This window comes from Columba livia, chromosome 4, assembly GCF_036013475.1.
Source record: "Columba livia isolate bColLiv1 breed racing homer chromosome 4, bColLiv1.pat.W.v2, whole genome shotgun sequence".
Classification (NCBI taxonomy): domain Eukaryota; kingdom Metazoa; phylum Chordata; class Aves; order Columbiformes; family Columbidae; genus Columba; species Columba livia.
The window spans coordinates 49,484,057-49,501,359 of NC_088605.1; the positions used below are offsets into that span (position 1 = coordinate 49,484,057).

Below are 17,303 nucleotides of genomic sequence, written 5' to 3' on the forward strand. Positions count from 1 at the left end.
TTATGATAGAATCAGCATATTGTAGATTGAACCTGCAGATAATGTCAAAGCAGAAGAGGTGCTTTCAGATTTGTGTGCCTGCTGAATCTCAAACACAAAAGGCTGCCGAACTCCTGTTCACTCTGCAGTTTTCTCATCCATATGCACATTATTGGACTTTACTGTGGCTGCAATGAGCACTTAGGCTCAGCCGCTGAGAAGTAAAAATACCCCGTGGACCTCACATGATTCAGGACTTGGCAATGACTACCCCTCCCATCGTTGCATGTGTGATGGTGAAAGAACGGGAAGGAAACGAGATACCAGCCATAGTAAAAGAATTTGCTGAGCATGGGTACATGCTATGCTATTTAAAATACAAAAAGTTCTTTTTTATTATTGCTATCCTATAACCTAATCCTGAATATGATTACTTCATACAGAAAAGAAGTTGTCAGGGAAGTGACATGAAAATAAGGGCAACACAGAATAGCTAGGGAAAGCAAGAGAGCTCATAACCTTCAAATCCTGCTTTCCTGCATTCAATTAGCATATACATTTTAACATGTCTCCTGCAACGTTGAGGAAAATGACACGGTGCCCTTCTAGATATATTTTATTGAAAGCAGTGGATTCAGTGCTAGATTTAATAAAATAAGTATTAAAGATGACATTTTACTCTTCAAGTTTGAATGAATTTTTAGAACAGCAGATGTGAGTGAGTAAGAAAGAGGATGGTACTGAGCTACTCAAGAAGCAAACTATTGCCTAAATCTAATATACAAGTAAATTGGGTAACACTGCAGAAATGCTTTGCCTCCTAGTTCCCTGCCAGAGCTCCTGTATTTCCTACTGGTCTCCCACTGTTTTTAGGGAGCAGATGCAGCAGGCCTTTTTAAATTTCTAGTCTCAAGGGCACTAACTAAGACACAATCAGTTTTGTAGAGCTGGAAACAACATGGCATCTTACACCCAGAAGGCTTAAAATAAATAAATAAAATAAAAATCAAGTAGTCCCAGCCTTGGAGTTAAGTACTGCCCCAAGACTCAGATGATAAAACCACAACTGTGGATCCACAATGACACTTCAAAATTCCAGTCATTAATTATCCTGATCATTCAAAATGAAGCTGCACTTTCAAACTTTTAGTCACTATATGTTGCTGTGCCTTTGCTTGATAGCTGGACACCTGTAACTAGACATTGAAGATGCATTCCAGTAGCAGCCATAACAGCAGCAAAGCACAACATTACCACTGTAAGATTGTACATTGCTCCTTAAGTATTTGGGATTCATGAAAGCTAAGCTGCATACAGACTGCAAGAATTTCAACTTCTTCTGTATTATTTGCTACTTCTTTAGCCTTAATGTGATCTATGGATTTTATCAGTAATGATTTTAGGTTGGTTTGATGAAAATGTCATACAGGCAGAGCCAAGGACCTACCCCTCCAGGTTCCTACTACGCACAAATGTACAGCTACAATGATTCTAGATTTACTATTAGAGTTTGTTTAATATGGATGATACTGATTTTGCTTATTCTTGCTTCTTAAGTAAAATGTCATCCAATACTAGCTTTGTACTGCTACATCTCTTCTGCAAAACAGATATAAAAGTACTTTCCTGCTTCGTAGAGATATGGGAATCTGTACTGAAGCACTTTGATACTGTGACATTAACAGGCAACAAAGAAATGCAGATATCTGTTTTTAAACCACATCCATCAGCTTTCTCACAGGAAAGTAAGCATTGAAAAACACTTTCTGCTTTAGCACAAGACTTTACTGGAGGTAAAGCAAAATGAAGAGATGGGTATTTCAGAAAAAGTTGGCCCCAAAGGCTTCTGTGAAGAAAGAGAGACCAAGGAAAACTGAAGGTAGGTTCACTGTCACAAAAGTGGGCAAAGACCTTGTCTTTTCAGAGGGAAGTGAGTACAAACACTGAGGGAGAAATATTAAACATGTGGAGGGCTGAGGCTTAAAACCAGGTGTGAATGCAGCAGTCCTGTACTAAGCAGCAGTGGAAATTTTTCAGGCTGGAAACACAACTGTTCTTCTGAGTCTGGACTCTTGGAATCGTATTTTCCGGTATGCCCTGGCTTGCCCAACTGAGGAAAAATAATCACCAACGCAAATCGCTCAGTGATACTGCCTCCTGAAATCAAGTATTTATATTGGAACCTTCAGAGAATATCCTTAAGCAAATGCATAGTCCAAAGCTGTATGGATGAAGTTTTAAACATGCTCAGCACCTCGCAGCTCTCTTTGTTCTCCATGGGGAACCTCTTCTCTATTGTTCTCAGTGAGGGCAGTTATGAGGCTTTCAAAAGCCTAGCCTATAATCTCAAAACTCATTCAACTTGCAGGATCAAAAATAACTTTCACAATGCATAGCTTTACAACCAAAAGAAGTGTAATTTACACGAATGCTGGGTAAATATTCATTTATTTATTTTAAGTCTTATTGACTCGTAAACAAACAAGGATCTTGCTACCCGTGTTAATGTGCAGCTTTAGTGTCCAGAAATAAATTACAATAAAAGGAAGAGAGTACACACTCTAATTAAAAATAAAAGTTTAACAAAATAAATATTTTTTCTGCAATGCAGTACATAGGCTGCAGAAGTCCTTTTAAGCACTGCAATTGTTCACCAAAAGCAGTGCTCACCATGAAAAGCCAGGTGCATTTCTAACATTGGAAGGAACTGTGCAGCATCCTGTCCCTGTAATAAAGTCACACCAAAAGGTTCTTGCAGTCTCTCAGAGGGTCAAGGTTATGAAGTTATGCAGCAGGCTAGCAGTAAAACTGGGAAGAAAATACAAGCTGCCCTTCTGTGCTTCTGTTAGTGCTCTGTCCACAAACAATAAACAAATAAATAATGAACAATAATAATGAAATGACATTTTAATTCTCTGAAACAATCTTCTCCTTGAAGACTCAAGAAAGGCAGAGACGCAGGACTGAGAAGCACCTTAAAAGATTGCCTAAGCCACGCCACATCCTCTGTGAAAGCATGTGCAGACTTTTCTTACCACTGCTTGACACTCTGCAAAATATGCAGGCAGCCCAAACTCTTACTAGTTGTCTTGTTACAAAGCTTCAGCTTATTACATAAATATTGGCTCTGTCTGAATTTTTTGTTTCTACTTGGTTCCCCCTACAAATTCCAATATATTTAGTTTGAAAGCAATTTTATATTTAAAACTTTCAAGCTAGAAAACATTATAAAACAATAAAATCAGGACTGGAAGAGGAGACAATTATTTCAAAAATCCAATGCATAATATGCAAGGTCTGTGAATAAGCATGCTAATCCTTTCCTGCATTTATTTTGCAAGAACTCAGCACCAGCCTATGCAAATGGACTATAACTATTATTGTACTCTAGCAAGAGCTCAGGTGTCAGTATCTTTTGGAGAATCCACAGAGCAAGTAGCTGTGATTTTTCTAACTTGACATGTTCCTGTTTGCTAAGGATTTTTTTTTTAATTGGAAATTTTGCTGGTGTGGGAGAGATGTTTTAATCAGGCATCAATCTATAACTTAAAGATGTAAAGTAGGAAAAAATGAATTGTGAAACTAAAACACTTCCACACGATAAATTCCCAACTAGGTCCATTCAGGAAGAATTATAAGGAAAGATTTATATGTTTAACTACCTTTTTAAAAATTAAGTAATATGTCTTATGAACATCTTGCTTTTCATTATCACCTAGTAAAATAATCTACAGCATATTGTCTGCACATTGTCTCTTATCTTGTTAGGTGAACAAGGAAGGCTATGATTTTAAAGACAGTTTTTAGGTGAGTTTCCAAAAAAAAAAAATATATATTCATTGCCCTTGTAATTAGGTCTGTAAAAGACAGGTACATATTGTACCATATTGCATAAGACCATCTTGCTTTGGGCAAGAAATCAGTACTTGACATGCAGAGTTCCTCTTCTATAACCAGCCTAGTTTTTTAAACCACTTTGCAACGGAAGCCTTGCAGAGTGACATACGGCAAGAAGGGCACAGTCAATCCTGGATGCTTTGGAAAATTCCACCAGCACCTCCCGTATCTTCATCAATCATAAGGCAACATTCAGGATCTGCTGCTCTCCTTAGTTGTTTTGTAGTGTCTCTGCCATCACTAACAAAAAGTTAAGATTTTTCTGTGACTGGTGAGACATAACTTCACCTTTCCCTGCAGCGTTTGGGCTCAAGAAAACCCCTTCACCAACCTGCCAGGCACACGCAAGAACAGGAAAATGCATTTTATTTTGTTTTCCAGCTTAGATACAGCCTGAATGCTTGTTTGACACATGGAGGGGCTAGAATATTCAATATGCTCCAACAGCATTTTGGATTCTGGGATGAAATAATCTGATTACCATAAAAACAAAAGAGCTGTAGAGCTCCTCAGGCTGTGATCCTGATAAGAGCGCTGCTCCTCTAAGGAAGCCAGACTGATGTCATAAACTGGATTTCTCCAATTCAGATTTCTTGAGAAACAAATCTGATTTTTCCTTCTCATGCAAGATGAGATCATGGGAGTGACCTGAAGCTGAAAAACAATAAAATAGTCATTTGTTGACAGAAACCCAGCGTAGCTGAAGAAAATGTAGAAGTACCAGGTACTAGGGCTATTATGACCTTTTCATGCTCTTTTAGGGCCATTACACATAATACGAGGAAATAACAGAATATAGAAAACATGGCAGAAGGAAATACACATCAGGTGAAGACTTCCACTGGATTTACAGCCATTACAGATCATCAGAACAGCACAGAGATTACACACAGCTCAGAACTAATTATGGAATACTCAGTGATGTTTAGAAGGAAATTTTCAATCTAGAACACAGCGCGACATTCTTTAGCTAGCAAATGTATGGATTTAAACAAATATTAAGGTACAATACCAAAGCATCTGTATGTGACTTCGGAGTCTACTTTGAAGTTTTACAGCCAGTCTTCAAAGATATTGTCATTGTTTAATTGCAGGGCAACAATATACCGTGGCAGATGCTTGTGAAACCTGTCCCTTTGCCCCACTTCAGCACCCCCTCCCCACTAGGGAAAGGCAATAGGAGGGCAAAGAGGGGCAAAGAGAGAGAGGACTTGCAAGCTGGAAAAAGTTTAAAATGTTTTACTAATGCTACTAATAAAATAGAGAAAATAATACAAAATATACAAAACCAATCTTGAATTTCCCGGCTCTGCACTGCCCCAGCAGCTGCAGGGCAGGCAGCCGGAAGTCCTGGGTTGGACCCTACAGCAAACCAGAACTGGATTCAAGGATGCAGGGTCCGTCCCTAGGCCTCAGGTCACAGGGACAGCAGACAGAGTCCCCTCCAGATACTGGCCATGGTTGAAGAGAGAGCGAGACCCTTTTATATGGTGTCATGACATGGAAGGGATGGAATACTTGGCCAGTTTTAGTCACCTGTTCAGCTCACTCCTCCTTGCCCCTCTCACTTACCGAACATGCATTCTTATCAGCAACTTTGCATTCCGTTGCTATGTCCACCAAAACATGTATCCAACTTCAGAAAAGTGTAGTTACTTAGAAGAACTTAGCTGAAAGGAGAATTCACTAAAAGAGAAACTGATCTTGTTTTTAACAAAACCAGGACAGATATATAAATACATAACCCCCATCCCTACTTCAGTAATTTTTCAAAGTTTACCTTGAGCGAATTAAATGAAGTCTAGGTCTTGTGATTCTCTGATGCCCTAATCTTTCCAAAGCATTTGAGTCATTGAGGAACCTGGGTAATTTAAGATACATGTACTTTGGCAGAACTAGCAGGCTTACAGAGCTTAAATTCCATTTGAATATCCCACCATCTCTACACTGTAATCTGTTTTGATCACTATCAACAATTTTCTATGGTTAAATTGCCATGTCAAAAAGCAGCAAACAAACTAGCTTTGTGGACAAGGCACTGCACGTACCACTCATTCAAACTGCTGTGCTAATGTTTCTGCCAAATCTGTGTAACTCATCTCAGCATAAAAGTCTCTCTGTTGGTATGGCCTAGGTGACCAGCACCAGGAAATCATAAATATTTGGGAAGATACACACACAGACACCCAGAGGCTGAAGTTAATCCTGATGAGGTTTGACACATTGACACAGCAGCTAGCTGAGAATATTTTTCCTGCCATTTGTCTATTTGTTCATAAGAAATACAGCAGCAGCTCTGTTTGCAGATGTGCTTAATTTATTTAGATTTCTTCACTTGCAATAGAGACTTACAGAAAGTTCTTATTTGAAATTATGAGCAGATGAAATAATTCAGCATGGAATAAGCAGTAAATAGTGCTCAATTCTCAGGTGACATATAAAAGCAAAAGGAGAGAGCAAACAAGTTCTCAGGAAACTAAGAAAATGCATTATTCAGTTACCTGTTATTTAATTCACCTACTATTATTCTTCACCTCTCCCCAGTAACTGCTGTGACAAACAGTTCTCTTTGATATACTGACACGTGCTTCAGAGAGGGAACCACCTGACTGCACTTCATTACCCAAATCCCGCCTGCTACATATAGAAGAGGTAAACTTTTCAGAAGTTCATAAACTGCTAAGAAACCCCAGTTTCCAGCTGAACATTATTAGGAGTTAAGGACTCAAATGTATGGTAAGATTTGGGTTGTTAACACCACTCTCTACCTCTCACTCAGATGAACTGTGGGCTCACACATTCAAAAGCCTTTGAAAATGGGATTAAGTGTCAATTCCCACTGACACTTAAAAATAGGTCCAGGCTCAGAGAATGCAAGATTGAGCAGGGCAATAATTCTTCAATATTATCTTTCTCGTTTCTCCTAGGCTGGGTACTGAAGTAAGAATCCATTCCTTAGTTATAGCTTTCCAAATTGTGTGTTGCCAGTAGGCAGATCTTGCAAAAGAATCACAGCATGAAGTATCTTCTGTTATTCTCTGCAATCGGCATATCTCCTAAAATAATCTGAAAAGTGTACGAGCAGAGTGCTACTTGCCAGCTTTATTTGGTGCGAAATTTAATTGACAAAATGCTTGATTCCAATTACCTCGTTTAATTCAGATATTATGGGAGATGAGAAAGCTTCTCTCAAATACCACATCTTCAGTAACTTCTTCCTGCTTTTGGACAATAAAATACTCCGTTTGATACAGTGAATAAAACAAAACAGCACAACCCACAGGTTTTCCCTTGCTTTTCTCTGCCTTCCATTATCTACCCCTCCCTTCTCATTTCAGCACAGAGGCTACAGGGGTTGTGGTCTCACTGAGCGAGAAAAGCATCGATCAGATGCCAGAACATAATACCTGTTTGTATGATCAGAAAGGTTCAACCAGTTCACCAGGATGTCAAGTTTCGGCCAAACTGAGTCTTTCCTAAGACTGCTCTCAGGGAATAAACTGTAATTTGGCAGGGATTACCTAGCTTCAGCCAACTGGAAGTCAGCTACCCAGTCTAGACCAGTCAAACAAGCCTCCCATTAGGGACCAAGAAAGGTATTGCCAAAAGGCAATAAATTTCACCCACTTTAGATGTATCTTGCACATCTAAATGATATGCCTAATACTGGGAGAGCTCAGTTTCACTCTTGGCCACTGAAAATGCTCTTGGAGGTTCCCATGGGATCAACTGAGACAATCTGGATTATTCTGCTGTCACCACAGCAGAAAATTGATGGGCCTCTTCCGAGGGCAAAGAAGAAAGAAGCATCTCTTCACATGCACTGCATCCTTCTGCAAGCTGTTCTTCAAGACACCTTGCTGTGACTCTGGGACATAGACTGGGAGGAAATGCCCTCTGCATTGCTCCACTTATCCTGAAAGTTGTTAAAATACCCCACTACTTCGACTGTGCCTAAAATCAGTGGTACCACTTGCATTAATCATGTTTTTTTCATGTGCTTTCACAGTTGCAGAGTCAGCTCACATCAGGAATGCCATGTGAGTTCACTAAGTCTTGTTCCAGTCTCATTGCCAAGTTCCCAGTGCATCACAATATCAAACCTAATGACTTAATCATATTTGAAACTTAACTCTAAAATGTGCTGCATTTCATTCAGAAAACTCAGCTCTTCCATAGTAGCTTTCCCCTGTGCCACGAGCATGGGATGCAGCTCTGCAACGCCTCCAACCTTTCTCTTCCCCACACCCATTAATCAAACCAGAGAAAGAGAATCTTGGAAAAAGATCTCCCAAAAATGAAGACACATGTCAGTAAGCATGACTGTGCTGAAGGAGGCCTTGAGGAACTTTGTGCCCAATTAAAACTTCTGTTGTAATCACTTGCCTATAAAATACGCTGTGGGAGAGACCATCACATGCTACCAAAATCTGCTCTGCTATGTTTCATAGAGAAAAATGTAGTTTCACAAAAATCATCACGGATTCCAGACTTGGCAGGTTCATTTTACAATAAGCATAGGCAACTGTCAAAGATGCAGGTCTACATGAAAGGCAAAACAGATGGCACTAAGAGACACAAAAATATTCTCCTTAAATCCTAATCATAAACTTTGCCAGACCAAATAAGTTCTCTTCATACTTTGATTGTGACAGTAGAATCAAAGTCGGGGTTTGGTCTCATTATTTTAATGCAAGTAATCATAACAGTAAAGCATTAACTACTGTACACACGTATACACTGACAGTCTGGACACCACTGAAAGGCAGGAAAAGCTGGCTTCAGGGGAGAAGACGAGTATTTGCATCAGCTTCAGCTGGGCCAAGGTTGCAATCAAATATTGAACAGGTTGCATCTCAGAATACAAGCCTTGTCATAAACACATTCGGCTTGGATTTGGGTACTTCAGAAGCACTTCCCTGTACTCAGAATATCTAAAATGAGTAGGAATAAATACAAGATGGCTATAAAGCTACTATATAATGCAGCAATATAAAGCAGGTCTGGCCCAGTAACATTTACACAAAACTTAGTAATTTTTTTAAAGGACAGGCAGCCAAGAAATTCACATAGCATAATCTTGTACACTGATTTTGAAGAGGGATGAGAAAGAAGGATAAAAACCTAGCTCTGGCTCTGAACCATGTAAACTGGAGCCCTAAACCCAGCCTCACACAGTGCCAAGAAGCATCCCAACTCCTAAGCTATTTGATGTTCATGCATCAAAGAGAACAGATTTTCCACCACAATCTGGGGAATAGTGCCAAACCAATGATGAGATTTCTACCATTTCCAAAAAATCAAAATTTTTGATTGAACAAACTTTGTTTGAGCCACCTCAGAAATAAACAAAATTAAAAAGGAATCTTTAAGAGCAGTTTACAATTCTACATTAAGAAGTCCGATCTCTTCTGAGCAGTTCCACTGCTTCTGAAATGGGTCAATCCTCTTGCCAGAGCAAGATGCTATTGTTTTAATTCTTTTTGAGCAACTGTCTAATCAGGTCACAAATAAACACCAAACACACACAAAAAAGAATTTTAGACACCTCTGTATCTCTCAGTTTTTAAGATAAACTATAGAGAAAACTCTTTCTTTTCTATGCACCTAGAGATCCATGCCTTGCCAGTGGACCTGCCCAAAAGCAAGCAATGATGCTTTTGTATGTGCTTCAAAAAGCATTATGAAGGGATTGGATTTCAAACACATGGGGGAAAACCATCAGAAACGCTGAAGCAACTAAACATTAAGTATCTGATGTTGAAATGGCCTTCCTGAGACTGGTAGCAGGGCTTTGGGCTCAATTGTCAGCCATGAATCCACAGCTTCATTAGGAGTAAATCTGAAAGAAAAATTAAGCTTTTCACCTCCTCCACTGACATAATAAAAGCTTTTCAGCTCCTAGTTTCCATCTAAGTATGTACAGTTAGAGGTGGTTTTCTTTCCTAATTATCCTTGTAAAACACTTTTGCAGGATGATTTCTTTGCTATTGTGTGGCATTTGAATAGCACTTTTCAATTCCTTTTCATCTGTTCAGTCTATATTATTAGATTAGATGAGTATCTTTATGGACTATTGTCTGAAGCTATTCCTTCATCTCTAGCTTTTCTCAGCACTTTTAGGCATAATCCATAACAAAGTATAGGGTAAGGGAGCTATTGATTATAGCATTATGACCACCAATACCATCTCCATAAAGAAGAGATGTTAACACAACAAACTGACCAAAGGTCAAAATTGACAGTACTGGCTCTGTGGTGCCTAAGAATACACGTCTATGAAAGGGCTGTTGAGCAAATGGCATTCACCTGCAGATTTAATAGTTGCACTGCTTTGGAAATTAATAGAAAAATCTTAAGAAGCAGCTTAAAAATAAACCACAAAACAAAAAAATGAACAAAAGGTTCAAATGAAGACACCATGAAGAATATGAAACATCCAAAGAAGGGTTATAAGGTACCCACCTCACATTGGCCTTTTGTTCTTGGATCCTATTGCAGGAAGCTGAATGTGTACTGTCATTATCCACCCAAAAATATTCCTCCCTAAAATCTGAAGGAGTATGGATATCTTGGGAAAAGAAGGAAGTTCTGCAAGGACTTGCTCCTTGATTTTACTCCTCAGAGCGGATAAGATTATGCAACCTTTTATATACCCAAAGCACAACTACTTTCACATCAGCTTTCACAACTACTGACCACTTAGCACTATAATCCAGGCTACTAGGCACATCGAATTAACAAAAATCTGCCGGAAAATATTACATTTCAGCTTTTTATTTATTGTGATAAATCCAAATGCATGCAAACCTTTGTAGCAACAGTTCTCAACCTAGCAGCGGTGCATCAACAAGCTTCTGGTTTCAATAAGCCTCACTGTATTTTCAACAAATACATGTGGAGTCCACATCCATAAATAAATGTGGAGTCACGCTATCCATTGATAGTAGCTGAAGTCAATGCTCGCCCAGAGGGCAGCTAATGGGCCAGAAGGCTCTTTCTGGTTTAGGGGTATGCTTACCTCGCTCCCCATGCAAATTAACTCTACAGCTACATCAGTGTGTGGACTTACCAAGAGGTGGCACTGGAATGACACGCTTTGGAAAGATCCCAGCAAACTTCTGTCCCAGGGAAAGGTGGTGAGAATCGATTTGCATATGGAAAACCTCGGGAAGTGCCAGCCCACGGTTCACATATCTACGCACACAAAACATGTATTATCCAATAAGAAAGAGTCCTTTTGGGTTTGATTTTAAACATGAGGAAACACTAGGAAGCACCAAGTTAGCTTAGATCACATCATTTTCACACAATTAATCATCAGAAGGCCCACTTTGCTATTTTTTTAAACACTGCTGATAATGAACCGAAAAGAAAAAAGCAACTAGCAATACATTCAAACTTAGTTTAAAGCTGTTGTTAACCTTATGACTCTATATAAATCTGTGACAATTTCTAAAATCACCACGACAAGAAAGCTTGCGTTTAGTGAACTTAAATCTAATACACAGGGATCCACATTTCCCATGGAGAAATTTTAGCAATCTACAAACAGTAGAGGAAAGAAGAAAAATTGCAAAAGACAGTATAAGACGAATACTTACATTACTACATATGGCAGGGCACCGTACTTGTATTGTGCAGCCATATGTGTGTATTTACACACATAACAATGCACAAAATTATCAATACATTATTTAAATTAACTCTTAGACACTTCTCAAAAAAACATTCCAATAGCATCTGTAACAATATGGATCAGCAGTCACGAGTTAACTTACTGGAAATTTGTACTGTGGGGAAAGCTTCAGAGCCAAGTTTGTCTTCTGGTTGGTAAAAGACAGTTCTCATTTCACTCTTCCGTCATCCATCCTTCCACAGATTCTGCAAAGTAACAAAAACAGTTTCTGGTTACCCTGGTTTTGTTTGTTTCTCCCCCTCTAACAAAACAATTTATCACTACTTATTTAAGTTGAGAGAATTTATACACACACTTTAGTTCACTGTAAATGAACAACCTGCCACAGTTAATGAATCTAGTCATAAGTAAATCTACATGTGTACATCTGCATGACTGGAGTCTAAAATAAGGTCACTCAGACAAAAAAAAAGGCTATATACAATCTAATCACACGTAATAGCTTTTACATATACAGTATTTGATGTATTTGAATAGTTTATTTCTGAATAAGGTTTTTGAGTGCTGACTTCTGTGCAGTGGCCAAGTCAGTTTTTCCACAGACGTATAGCAAGAAAGAAGTAAACATTTCTCATTAGGTGGGTCATTCAGCTTCCTCACAAAGAAAAAACTGTAACAGCATTTATAGATGTTTACCTAATATTGGGCAACTATGGAGTCTTTAAGTGGCTGTATAGTTTTTGCACTTCATCATAATCAAGTAGTAATTAAATTACTAGATAACCTAATTGTGAATACTAATATATGATAATTGCAATGGCAGATTTTTGAGTTGACACAAGTTCATTATAATCTACAACAAAATTGCAATTTTCTGTGTGCCAAAGTACACTTAAGTCTGTTTTACCATCATTGGGCAGTGATAGCTTTGTTGCTACATCTCTTGGCCTGGGGAGGGAGGTTTGTTTGGGTTTTTTCTTCCAATGGACATCACAATGGAAAGAAAAATTAAGGTCCAGTGCAAAAAGATTAAATGCTTCATAAATATCTGTATGGCAAGCAAATGAAAACACATTTCTTTTGCCATTATTAAGGCCAAAAAAATCTGAGAAACAGGCTGAACTCAACAATTTGTTCCAACAAAATGTTATTTGTTCCAACAAAATGTCTGTCACATTTCAATTACCTGTGTAATCAAATCATAAATGAAAATCACACAGCATTCCAAATACCTCTAATGTTCTAAGTCAAAATATATTTTTTATAGAGAGAAGTAACTCACATCGTTATGCTTCAAACTGATTACCACAAACTGTACCTATAATTAGATGTAACTAATGCAATTTAAGGAAGAGAAAACTAATATTTGAAACTAAACACTGTAAGTAATCTTGTTGCCTTCCAGAAAGTTACCAAGCAGAAAATGTACTGTCTTGCTAATTTATTATTATTAGAAACTTCAGACTCTTAATCTATTCTGAGGACATAGCTACATTTTTAAAGTAATATTTCTCAGTTGTATTTCAAAGCAACAAACTTGGTGGATTTTTGCTGAAGTAAGAAGCACAGAACTCCTCTGCTGTTACTATAAAAAGGATAAAGCACAAGAGAGAGAGTAGGAGCCAGGTGCAGAACGCTGCATTATAGCTAACCAACATTACCTCACTTTTATGGTGCTCAAATATTTGATTGGTAATGGAAACCAAAAAAAAAACAACAAAGCAACACATCACACTCCCATATAAAACCTTTGTGGAGGTTCCAGTGAGAGATTATATATATCCAAAGCAGCATCTCTTTCTTAGGACCCCCAACTAATTGTTGTAATATGCAGATGACAGGACACACAAATGTGCAGGCAATACTCTGCAACAACTCCCTATGCCAAGCCTTTGGGATTCTTCATTCTCAGACGATCACTTACAGAATTAGGCCTTTACCGTCACAGCTTTTCTTTTCTGTGGTGGGTATAATGGGTTCCACTACCTTCACACTCACCTATGGTCTCATTCACTGAATAGGTTAAGATCAGCAATAGTACTTTGATTCAGAAGACTCAAAAAGCACAGTAATATGCAATCATCGCACAACAAGAAACCCTTATAATGAAGGCACAGAAAGAGATCTGTCCTCTGGAACTAAGCTTCTCCAGCTCAGGAACGTTGCAAGCCACCAGTACAAGCATCAGGACAACTTGCTGTGCTGTTATGCTCCCTGCGAGCTGATGGGTCTAAGGTACTGTGGTTTCCAAGGTGATCTGTGAGCTGAAGGCCTCACATGAACAAGCAGGCATCATCAAAATTTACCCTATGTATCTCAGTTTTCAAGGCCTGACATACAAGCCCACTATACAACACTTCATATTGAGTGTGACTCACCCATCTATAAGCAACCCACTTCTATAAAAGCCACTGAATGGCACCTTCTGGCAAATACGGTACCAGCATGACTAACTGAAACTCTTGACATCACACTGAAGTACCCTGATGCCTGTTTTCGTCACTGCTTCTAACAGCAGCAGCATTCTGAGCAGTACATTCACAATCTTCATTTCACAATCAGTACAGCACGCAGCTCTCTTCCCACACAATGAGAAATAGAAGAGGAAATCTTGTTACAAAGATGACCGTCACACAAACAGCACTCAGCTCTTGTAAAGCCACAGAACTCACGTTAAGAGCCAGTTCTACAATATCAAGAGAAAAACCTGTTTTTCCACACAGAGGTCGGCATTGAGAACCATAGGTGAGACATACAGATTCACCCTGCATGCTGTAAATTTAACCTTAGCACTGGGCAAAACACTCCAAAAAGATGCTTGCTCAGACTTTGTGTGCACACAGGAACCAAGAGTTTCAACAATTTAACCTCAGTTAACACGTCCTCATTTGGGGGAGGTGGTGTCCTCCCCCAAAATCTCTCTTGTTCTACCACGAGAATAACCTGGCATCACACATTGATACGTGGAATATAATCAGAACACTGTGCAATAAGAAAACATAATTTCCTTGTTATGTAAGTGAGGTACAGAGGGAGAGCAGTGGAAGTGTCCTCTGGGAGAAAGTAAGTAAACTGGTATCAGAGAAGGAAAAACTACTGAGGATTGTTATTGCTTCAATATTTCATCTGGTGATGTTATCATTGAAGTTCTTAGGAACGATGACTTCTCAGACTTTAATGTACTTTGCTCATCAGGTGAACAAATTGACCTTGACCTAACTGAAGGTCACCACTCAGAAAATCCCACCCAAAACCAGAGATTGCAATTAGGGATTATATGCAAAGAAGAAAAGACAGATGTAGATAAATTAGCATTATGCTTTCATAGCTCCCATGTTGATATTCTACAACTGATGTTGAGTTTTAGTAGATACATCATTGATTTGTTAATAGCAGCAGTCACAAAAGTCCTAATGAAGCCCCACGTGTGCCCTGACAACACAAACTAAGATCTGGTGTTCTTATTTCAGCACCCTGGAAAAATCACGGCTTTCCTGTATGCTCCAATTTTTAATTGTCATTTTGCTGGGGGAGGGGGGTTAGATTCCTAGTTTGTTTGCTTCTCCTTGTCACTACCCTTCACTTCCAGTATTCTGACATCATGAACTGTCAAGAGTTAACATGTAAAAGCTCTCAAACCTGATTGTCAAAATACTGAAACAATTTCCTTGTGTTTATCTTCTTTGCTCTCTGAGCAATTGCAATAAAACTGCTTCCAAATTCAGTGTTTGTGTTTAAGAACCTGTAGTATTAGCTACAGAGGCTCAGACTGCAATCCCAGTGATATTGCATACCATGAAGCAAGCATAAAAGAAATCCAGAGCTTTTAATATCCAACTTTTTGCTATTTAACTCAGGAACAAACACTTTTTGGTCTCACTCCCTCTTGGAGACAGTTCATTAAAAAAGCATCAGAAATTGCTTGTTTTCTTTGTGATGGATTTTGTGCTCATGAGAAGTGACAGATAATGCTGGTAGTTGCTGTTTAGTCTCCGGGATGTTAAGTCTGCTCATGAAGCCATCCCAATTCCCAGTTCACCCATCAAGTTTATAAATTGGGCAGCAGCAAATCACGTAAAACATTGCCACAAAACACGATCTCTGATCTCTTGACAACCAGAAAGTTCTTCTCCATCCTGTTGTCACAGGGTTTTACATAGGCCTCTCTTACAGATCATTATCAGAAGATACACAGGGCACTAAATTGCCTGTGACATAAAAACATACTGACATACAACAGTGACCTGCCAACACACATGGCTGCTGAGGAAAATGCAATGCCTTTATCTTGTTCCACCGGAAGTGCTGACAATTCTGTACAACTATCTCCAGTGAAAATATCAGCTTCAGAAAGCAGAGATAATAGCTGAATTTCACAAAACTTTTAATGGAATTAGATACTACAGTGGCATTAAGCATCATCACAGGCTCACGGTGTAGTAACCGACAGCAGAGTACGACCATATCCTCATGCCTAGCATCTTCCTTCTAACCTACTGCAGACCTGAAATCCCACATCTTTCTTCTCTGACAAGTCTAGCTGGTTTCAGAATATGTAATGTGGCTGTGTGAATTCCAAAGAGACACCTGTACACATTCAACCTCAAAGTCACCTTGCTGAAGCCTGAACTAACTCTTATCCATGACGAAAAAGCAAAGATTTGAATATTTTATATGCACAGACACCCATTTCCATGGAAAAAAAAATGAGGTGGAAAACAGTACCTCATTTTAGTTTCATAAATCAATATGACAGACCAGTTCACAGCCATGATAGCCTCAAGTATTCTTACAATAAACAACATCCATTGAAGGTCAGATAAGTAGAAGACAGAGGGAGAAAGGAAATGCTTCTGGTTTTGACTAACCAAAATATGTGTGCATTTGGTTTAGATCAACTAGCTCACCCATCCTCTGGAAGCAGTGACAGCTGAAATAAAGTACTTCTTAACTACTTGTTAAGCTGAGGAAAAAGAAAATGCCCAGCCAGGTGCTGCAAAGAACCCACCTGCCTCTCAATCCCACTGCAAGTGAGTGTTTAATCAGTCATATAGAGCAGACATTATCTTGAGGACCAGAACCCTTTCTCACCAGGCCCTGAAAAACTATACCTTGCAACCAGCACTTTGACAGGAGCACACCTTACAATGAAATGGAGCACACTGGACAAACCTAGCCATCTACAGCTAGGTATGTGACACAGCTTGTTACTCAGCCTGCCCGTGACATACACTCCCAGCACTAGTATAAAAAAGTAGCTTAAGAACTGTCCAAATCACCTGAACAAACAGAAGTTTAGAGATGCATTAGGAATGACAACTCAACCAGGTAACATTCACATACTGTGTGATTTATGTTCAATTGCAGCAAAGCTTCAATGGTAGCAGGCCCTAAGCCACAGCATCAGGTGCGAACCTTGCAAAATGCACTTAGATGTTACTGCCTCCTGAAGAGATCTAAGAATTAAATCAGTTAATGTTTCTATGGTAGTTTGGAGGTGGAACAGTTTCTGCACGCACCTCCTCTCCTAACTCATCAAATCCGGTCTTCTAACCCTGTAAACACGGTGGGATACAATCATAACTATTAAGTGATTTAGCTCAATCTCAAAGCAATTAAGCAATCCCATTGCCCCCATCATACAGACACACATACTCACTGGGAAGCTATTCCAGAATATCACTGCCCTCCCTCTCCTATACCAAAATCTCTATCAGTTTCTGATCTAAGCTAAATTTGCAGTCAGTCATGGCCTTTCCTCCCCTCCCCCCATCAGGGGCTGTCATAG

At 39.1% G+C, this 17,303-nt stretch overlaps 1 long non-coding RNA gene across 1 annotated transcript in view; it reads right to left on the bottom strand.

Annotated features, from left to right (window-relative positions):
- LOC110365855 (uncharacterized) overlaps positions 1-12,773 on the bottom strand; it is a 221,465-nt gene extending 208,692 nt beyond the window's left edge. The window contains exons 1-2 of the long non-coding RNA XR_010472321.1: positions 11,658-12,773; positions 10,949-11,073 (exon numbers count right to left, since the gene is read on the bottom strand). This is a non-coding gene — a long non-coding RNA (uncharacterized LOC110365855). The remainder of the gene's footprint in view (positions 1-10,948; positions 11,074-11,657) is intronic.
- Positions 12,774-17,303: the final 4,530 nt, after the last annotated feature.